Raw genomic sequence first — 10,040 nt, forward strand, 5'->3', positions numbered from 1 at the left:
TTTCAATATAGTCAGAAGATTTGGAAGTTTTCTTTTTGGTCATACCCAGATTCCCATAATATCAAAGAAAATCACACTCAATAAATAGTCCAATGATAGAGACAGAAAATAATCTATATAATATGACATGTATACATAAAATTGCATTTTTACATTTTTGTAAGTTTGAGCCTACCAGGTAATACAAGGTGTCTATAAACAGAAATTGTGAAATCTGAAAAAAATCCCTGGATTTATTTGTAATTGTTGAACAAAAAACATCTTGAATTTCAATTCTGAACTAAAATGAAATTATTTTAAAAAACCTAATCCTGTATGTTCACACTTGTGTGAGCTACACAAATTAATATTAATATCTCCATCCATGTTTTGCTTATGTTATTGAAGTACTAAATTAGCTTCCTTAAAGTTGCAACCAAAGCTTTGTGGAATGGACTCTACAACAGCTCATACCCTAACCACCCTTGCAATTACTTCATACACTTTTTTCTTTGGACAGGAAGAGTAGACAGTGAGAGAGAAAGAGAGACAGAGAGAAAGGTCTTCCTTTTCCATTGGTTCACCCCCCCAATGGCTGCTGAGGCCTGCGCACTGCACTGATCCGAAGCCAGGAGCCAGGTGCTTTCCCTGGTCTCCCATGCAGGTGCAGGGCCCAAGGACCTGGGCCATCCTCCACTTCCCTCCCAGGCCACAACAGAGAGCTGGACTGGAAGAGGAGCAACCAGCACAGAATCCCACACCCTGACTGGGACTAGAACCCGGGGTGCTGGCACCTCAGGCAGAGGATTAGCCTATTGAGTCGCAGCGCTGGCCCATACACTTTTCTTGATTGAGTTAAAACAATTCCCAGTTTGTTGCAAGGGTGCATGAACAATCAATTTCTCACAATTTAAACTCATGAAATGGTGGCCTCAAATATACAAAAAAAACCAAAAAAACAAAAAACAAAAAAAAAAAAAACTACACTTCAACCAAAAAGAAACCTTGAGAATAGGGAGGTTGAGGAAAAATAAGGACTTTTGAGTACACATGCACCTCTCACCACTCATTGCACTGCTCTCTCTTTCCAATTATGCCTGTCCTACAGCTTCAGTGACTTCCAATGGAAATCCAATTTGCAAACAGTGCTTGGGATGACATATCATTCCATGACCAAGGCACCATTTGGAACACGATGATATCCACAGTGTGTGGATTTTCTTCTGGGTCTTGGGTTGTTGGCTAAAATTGGAGAGTTTCCCTGAAAGAGTGCACATGACCAAGCCTTGGTCACCAATGAAGAGATGATAGAACGGCCTACTGCATTCAAGAAAGTGTGGCTTCATGAGATGAATTAGAAACAGAGGGAGGTGAGAGGAGTTGAAGTGTGAAACTTTGAAATATGCATTTAATTCTCACTTCACATGTATGCATAAAATATGAAGTTTCTCACACATGTCCTCAGCCAGTGTCTATTAGACGTGGAAGTTGGTATCAGCAGTGGAGAGAATGATAGGAACATGAAGAAAAAAGCAAATTAAGCGACAGAGGCACACACACAAACACATAGATGCTACATATTTTCCTGTACACATTCTGAAATGCTTAATCGTATATGGTGAGAATCATTACTGTATTTTGATGCACTATGGACTCAAGCAGATTACACAAGAAGATGTGTAAGTGGATTAACTTTGTGGAGGGGTCAGTTTGGGGATGAACTTCTGCCCTTCTCTGGATATGCATACTCATTGGCAAATCATGAAGCCCATTTCTCCATTTGAATACTGCAGGCCTGGGAGAGACATTAGGCACAGCCATGAAGAGACTTTCTATGATACACATAGGGTCATCAGTGGTGAATGTGACCTTTGGTCTTCTCTATGAAGAATCATGTGAAATAGTGAAACTGATTGTGTGTTTTTTTTTTTTAAATTCCAACACTAATTTTTCTACAATTACCAAATCCCAAAAACAGGTGACTGACCTAACAATGCTTGGCCCCTATGCACACAGGTTTACAGAGCTATATCCCACAATGCTCCAGGGACAAAATAGAGTCCAAAGCATGTTTTTCCAAAGCTGTTTTTCCCACAATGGAGAGTGGCAGGTGCATAGCCTCAGGTGATGCCATGAGTTCTGGGATGGGGCAGAAGTTTAGCAATGAAAATATATAGAAGTCAGAGCTCATCTGATCTTAGGAACATTAAGGCAAGGCCTCAGCCCTGTGACTCCCTTTGAAATGTCTTCCTTGTGATTCTAGCGGTGTCCCTGTGTGACTCAGTAGACTAGCACACACTGTTTATAGGTTGAGGGCATACAGCAATACTGGGACCAGCTGTGCCTACATAGAGATCTATTCTCCCTGCAGGGGGCTGAGACAGAAGATATAATCCAAAAGAATTTTTTCCTAATATCAACAGAGACTTTAACTTTATGTTGGGTTGAGTTGACATGTTCTTTACTGTGATTTTTCTCAACCTACTCCTGAATCCTTTATACAGTTCACAGGACATACCTCCCTGGAACTGTGATAATTCCATGAGGTCAAGTGTCTACAGAGATGGAGACCTGGTACTGGGTGGGTTTTTCCCCCTTTACTTCCTGGAACCAGAATCAGACATGGTCCGGTTATCTTTTTTATCCAGGCCAAAGGATAAAATGACAGTAAACTGGTAAGTCCAACATTGAGTTATGTGTTAACTATGGTTCAGACTGCAAGTGAGTGTGTGCTTGTATTGGTTAATCTGCTTAAGAATTCTAAAAAATGTACACAGAAGTTTCAGGAATGCAGATCAATGAAGGCTGGTGTTCCTTCCCTTTCCATTTTACTTTTTTCTCTACTCCTTCATGGGAGGAGAGAGAGAGTTGGATATATTTTGTATTCATCTGATATCCTGAACAGACTCCTAGAATCTTGAAATTAATGAGACAAATGGAACTCCAGCCCATATCCCCATCCCCACCCCTGCCTGCCCCATCCAAAACCCATGGAACAGAGAATGACCTGAGGACAGTGTTATATCTAAGGCACTCACTCTAGGTGTCATTGCTAACAAATGTGCCTGGTAGAGAAGCTGTTTTTGTCTGAGATCCACCACCTGACATACACATTGCCTCCCATACATCAACACTTGCAATCTACTCAATGGAAGTCTTTTGGGAACCTGCCCCTGAAAATAAATCTTTACTCTTTAATCTATGGTATTCTGTATGGGAACTTTGAGAATCTCTTTTGCTCAGGAGGAGCCCATGCCACAAGCATAGATGCCTGTTTGTGGAGACTGCATAGAAATTGATTTGTTATCATCCATTGACTGGCACCTTTCACTGCACAATGTTTCCATGTTTTATCCATTTTGTGGCTTTTATCAACCTGTAGCATACTTTTCTCATACTATTTTTTAAAGATTTATTTATTTATTTGAAAGTCAGAGTTACACAGAGAGAGGAGAGGCAGAGAGAGGTCTTCCATCTATTGGTTCATTCCCCAGTTGGCTACAATGGCCAGAGCTGTGCCAGGAGCCAGCAGCCTCCTTGGAGTCTCCTACATTTGTGCAGAGGCCCAAGCACTTGGGCTATCTACTGCTTTCCCAGCCCATAACAGAGACCTGGATTGGAAGTGGAGCAGCCAGGACCTGAACTGGCAATCATATGGGATGCCAACATTGCAGGTGGCAGCTTTACGGGGTATGCCAAACTGCCGGCCCCCTTCTCATAATATCGTAACAGCTAGGTCTACATTTGGTATCAAGATACTTGTGCTTACTTATTATTGATGTAAAATATTGATGTAAATTATTGATGTAACTATTAAGAATACATGTTTTTCTTTATTATCAAAATTCTATTCAGTCTTTTTTATATAACTTATTTCATATGATTTATATCTCACAACTTGGAAAACCTAAACCTTATGAATGTTAGGATATACTGAACAAAATATTGGTTATTCATCAAATAATTTACCAAGCACCTCTCATGTGACAAACTAAACACGCTATGCATGGTTACAGTATGCATCATGAAATTAGTGGATGTCTACATGTGAGACAGACTTATTTTATCTAGAATGATCACACATCCTGGTTTGCTTCCTACAGCCTATTTATGCCAATAATCCTTGTGTATTCATTAATATCATCCTATATTATTGTTAAAAGTGTACCAGTTTGGAAGGTCAATTACATGGTCACTGTAGATACTGGAAGGAGTATGAGAACTGTTTACAGAAAGGAGATAAAGTTCTGACTGTGCCTTCTCTCTGTTGATGACATCAAGCCTTATGTTCTTCATCTGCTAATTAAGGATATTACTACTACAAAACAAAATTCTTATTATGATAAAGTTAAAGGTTTATAAAATGCTTGTTCCCCCACCAGCAAGTGTCCAGCATCTTTGTAGATGAAATGTAATTACTTCATGTGTATTTACTAAGAATATATGTTTTTCAATGTTCTGAATATAAACTTTACCATTGGTGTTACCTATAAACTAAATATTTGGCAAAATTGATCAATGAAGCAATCATAGACTTGTTCTGCCTCTAGACATCATATTCTAAAATCAATCTTGCTTTATCATCAAATTTTTAAACATCTTCCAAGTTTAAAAAATATTTCATACACAAGTACTTTTGCACATTTTTATGAAACAAGGCCATATTTCAAAACATGGATCCTGTGTCAAATCACCATTCTAAACTGCTTTAAGTTCCATGTTTTGTGAAATAATAGCATCGAGATCACTAAGTGGAATCTAACTAAAAACATTTCTTATATTTTAAATTTGTTTCAAGGTTATAGGAATCACAGTAATAGTTTGGAGAGATCTCTATTTTATTATCACTGCAGCTTATTGCATACACTTGAAAGATGAGTTAAGAACACTGAAAAAATTTGGGTTTTGAGTGAGATGTCAGTCATGAATACACATATCTAGCGCTAATGCTTATGATCTCTATAGGATTTTTATCAACTTTGTACACGGTCCAGAACTTAATACCGGGCAGGCATGTATTTGGGGGAAAAAGAAGCAAACTTCTCAGCTTTCAACTGACAGCAAGAGCTACAAGTAACCAAGCACTGAAAAATAAAGCCCTTCATGAAACAATTAATTGCATTTAAGCAGAATGATTAAAAGCAAGAAACATTTCAATTAATGCTATTAATTTGCCATTCAAATAAGTAAATCTAAGAACTAAACAGACTTCAGTAGCATATAGATAGAGAAATAGATAAAATGGAACTTCGTGCATGAGGAAAAGGTGAATTAAAATAAACATTGTAAGTATTATGACAATTTGAAATTCTGAATGAAATGCTCATTTTCAAGACAAACATAACTGAATGAAAATACTTCTGTTGGTATTTGTATATTATAACAGAAAATTACAGAAAGGGCTCATGAAAATCCCTATGGTGAATAGATTAGAGATGCTTCCAAACGGTAAAATCACTGACAAGTCAGAGATGCTTGCCTCTTGGGTTCCATCCCTAAGTAAAAGTGAAATCCCATGTTGGGACACATCAAGGCTTTCCTGAAGGACTAGGGAAGGTGAGTGTGATCATGGACACAGTTTGCTTCAGAGGAATCTGAGGGTCATTCCAAAATCTTCTAAGAGCCCTTGGAACCTCACTCACACCTCTATGTGCCAGAGCTGAGGCACCACTGTGTGGAAGCCTGAGTCTGACCATTGCTGCCTCAGGGTGTGGCTGTGTTGTTGCTCTGAATTCCATAGTCTCACCCTTCTCCCTGATGCTGCCCCTCTCTTTAGGTGGCTGTGGAAGAACTACCAATATGTGCTGGCCTTCCACTTTGCTATCCAGGAGATCAATAAGGACCCCCAGCTACTCCCCAACCTGACCCTGGGTTTCCAACTCTACAATTCTGTTACCAGTGGTCAGTTCACCCTGAGGAGCACTCTGCACTGGCTGACTGGAAACATTTATTTCATCCCTAACTTCACCTGCCAGACACAAGGCAAGATGGTTGTCATAATTGCTGGAACCATGTCAGCATTTTCAGCTGAAATTGGGACAATGTTGGAGCTGTACAAAACCCCACAGGTAAATATGTTGTGAATTCTGGTGAGAAATTCTGCCATCTCCCACCAGACCTGTCCAATCTGAAGCAAGGGTCATGTGGAACACAACTGCACATATAGCACCACGATTTGAAACAGATTCTGGGGAATTCCTTAGATTGTGAGAGAGATCACTGTCTAGGCCCAATGTATCCATCCCCACCTGCTGAGACAGTTGACTGCTGACTATTGACAGGAAATACCCACAGCGCAGAGATATCCTAGGGTGACTCAATGTTAGACATGGGTATATCAAGACCTGGGCCCAGACTATCCATTTGGAACCCACTGAGGTCCATGACAGTCCCAAAGATCATCAAGGAGTGTTTGGGGCTGAGTTACACTTAGATGAGATTTTACCCTCTCCCTAGGCCAAATCCTGACTTCCTCACATTCAGCAGATTCCTTCACAGGACTCCCAGTTCACTTCCATGTGCAACTAAGAGATTTAGATCTTAGTGTTTGACAGAATAAGAAACAAATACAGGCAGACAGTGTGTACCCATTCACAGTATAATCGCAAAATAGCCACCATAATGCTGGTGCTCACTGGCCATGGTGAAAGTAATCAATCCAAATCTTACAAGTAGGTTTTAGGAAACCAATCATGTAACCAATCAAGCTGCTTCCCAGGGCCTGTATTCACATTTCCAGGATTCTGAATGGAGACCCACTACAAATAGGTAGCAATCTGCACACATTACCATCAAGCTCAGACTGCAATAGCTTAGGAGGATTGTGGTCTGAAAAGCAATTTTATGTATACTCAGAGATGATAGGTGAATATATTTTTCAAGACAATTTAGGATATGCTGTGAAAACAAATGAAATTCAAAGTATCAGGAGATCAACCCACACAAAATATTTGTCCCCGAGGAAACACACAACACCAGTTGCAGTGGGAGCTGTTCTCCACATGTCTCATGAGGTGAGAGGTGGGAAAGACCAATGTCCTGGTGATTCTGAATCCAAAATACATGCCTTCTTCTTCCTAAGTATACATGAAGAACGTGGGTATCTTACACATTATCTTTCATGCTATGCATGAAGATGTACATTTCTTCTCCTAAAAGCAACAGGCATTGAAGCACAGTTACTCTGATCCCAGGTGATAGAATTTTCTTATGCCTACACATGATATTTCTTCATAGGACTTTTTTTAAAACACTTCCCAAGACAGAAAACTCAAAACCCACAAAAGTCAAATCACAGCGGTTTTCTTTCCATTCAGATCACATATGGCCCTTTTGATCCCATGCTAAGTGAGAGAGACAAGTTTCCATCGCTCTATCAGATGGCCACTAGTGACAGCTCTCTGGCCAGTGGAATGCTCTCCTTGCTACTAAATTTTGGCTGGATTTGGGTGACGATCTTTGTATCTAATGATATTAAAGGAGAGAAGTTCCTTCGGGATATTCAAACTGAGATGGTAAAGAAAGGTGTCTGCTTGGCCTATTCAGTAAAGCTCCCTGACACTAAGTCAAGGTATGAAGAAAGTGAAATCTCTTTCCTAGAGGGGATTCGAATTGCATCAGCAAATGTGCATATTCTATATGGTGATGTGAGGAGTCTCTATACCATGGAATTTCTAAGCAAATACTATTTAACCCTGGGGAAGGTGTGGATCATGGCTGCAAAGTGGGAGATTGTTGTGAAGGAGACAGACCACATGCTACACTCTTTTCATGGAGGCTTCTCATTTTCACACCACAAGGGAGTAATTCCTGGCCTCAACCACTTTGTCAAGACAGTGGACCCTTCCCACTACCCAGAAGATTTCTTCCTCAGTCAACTATGGCTTCATGCTTTTCACTGCTTACCTCCTGGGTCACTTTGTGGAACAATTGGAGTCTGCCCACCAAATGCTTCCTTTGAATTTTTCCCAGGACGCATTGACGTGCTGACTATATCTGACTCCAGCTATTTCATCTACAATGCTGTGTATGCAGTGGCTCATGCCCTCCATAAGATGCTTTCAGAGCAAATAGAAAAGGGATCTCCAGGAGATGCAACTCAACCAAGGATTTTTCCATGGCAGGTAAACATCTCCCAGAACAGGACATGCATTGAGCATCTGTTTGCATCCTCAGGTATTTTTATTGCAGTACCACATGACCATGTTTTCATGTTGAGATTGCCATGATCAGGTATAATCGAAAGTGGGTTCTTTCACAACAGACTGGGCATAGATACATCTGTAATTGTTATCTATGTGTGGAGAATTTGTTATCTGCTCTGGAACATTTTAAATATATTTTCTGCTATGCAACATGTTAAAAATAATTTTAAAATGGTCTATAAGCTAAGAAATGCACATAAGTCTACAGATAAAAGAGTTTTTGGTCATCTGATCATACTACAACCAACACCCATATTAAGAACATAGCATTACTAGTACTGCAAGAGTCCTCAGTAGCAACCACTTAATTTTTTTAATGTGTGAAAGAGGAGCATATTGTCATTAATATGATTTGATTTATTTTTTTATTTTTTTTTACAGGTAGAGTGGACAGTTAGAGAGAGAGAGAGAAAGGTCTTCCTTTGCCATTGGTGCACCCTCCAATGGCTGCCGCGGTTGGTGCACAACGCTGATCCGAAGGCAGGAGCCAGGTACTTATCCTGGTCTCCAATGGGGGGCAGGGCCCAAGCACTTGGGCCATCCTCCACTGCACTCCCGGGCCACAGCAGAGAGCTGGCCTGGAAGGGGGGGCAACCGGGACAGAATCTGGCACCCCAACTGGGACTAGAACCCTGTGTGCCGGTGCCGCTAGGTGCAGGATTAGCCTATTGAACCATGGCGCCGGCCTATGATTTGATTTAGCGAAACACTACTTATAATTACATAGGAAATTATCTAAAGTCCACACAATTTTATACTCATATATGAACTAACACAAATGAGAGGAAACATAATATTTTTGTAGCTCTGGCTTATGTAATTTACTGTGATGACCTCCAGTTTTAAATGTCAAGATTTCATTCTTAATCATGGCTGTGTAATAAGATAATATGATATTATTTATATATATATATATATATAAGTATCTCACCAATTCCTTCTCCCAGTCATCAGTTGATAGACATCTAGATGATTCTACATCTTATGTATTGTGCATTGAGCTTCTATGAAATTGGGAGTGTAGGAGACTCTTTCTTGTGCTGATTTCAATTCATTTGGATACATTCCCAGGTCTGAGACAACTAGGCCATGTTGTAGAACCAATATTGGTTTTCTGAGGAGTTCCTCTATTGTCTTCCATTATGTTTGTACTGGCTTATAATCCTTCCCATCAACATTGTATTGGGGTACCTTTTTTTCCTGATCCTCAGCAAAATTTGCTATTTTTCAAATTTTGGATAATATTCATTCAAAGTGGTGTGAAGTGAAATCCCACGTTAGTTTTTATTGGTGTTTCCCTGATGGTTAGTGATCATGAACATCTTTTCATGTTTCTCTTGGCCATTTGTATTTCATCCCGTGAAAAAATCCCTGTTCATATCCTTAGTTCATTTCTTAACTAGATTGTTGGTTATGTTGTTGTTAAGTTTCTTGAATTCCTTATACATCTGGAGATTAATACTTTATTGGACCCATGTTTTGCAAATATTTTCTCCCATTTTGTAAGTAGTGTCTTCACTTAGATGAGTGTCTTTTGCTGATGAGAAGTTACTTAGCTTAATGTATATTCTTGCCTTTATTGCCTTTACTTCTTGGATTTTATCCAAGAAATTCTTGCCAGGGAAATGACTTGTAGTGTTTCCCCAATGTTTGCCTCTTGTAATTTGATGGTTTCAGGTTTTAGGTTTAGATTCTTGATAAATTATGAGTTGATATTTGTATAGGGTATGAGGTAGCAGTCTGATTTAAAATCTCTGCATGTGGAAATCCAAATGTCTGCATTTGTTGATGAGACTTATTCTAGGGAGTGAGTTTAGCTCCATGTAACATTTTCAATACAGATTCTATAATGACATA

This window comes from Oryctolagus cuniculus (genome assembly GCF_964237555.1).
Source record: "Oryctolagus cuniculus chromosome 16 unlocalized genomic scaffold, mOryCun1.1 SUPER_16_unloc_1, whole genome shotgun sequence".
NCBI classification, from domain to species: Eukaryota; Metazoa; Chordata; class Mammalia; order Lagomorpha; family Leporidae; genus Oryctolagus; species Oryctolagus cuniculus.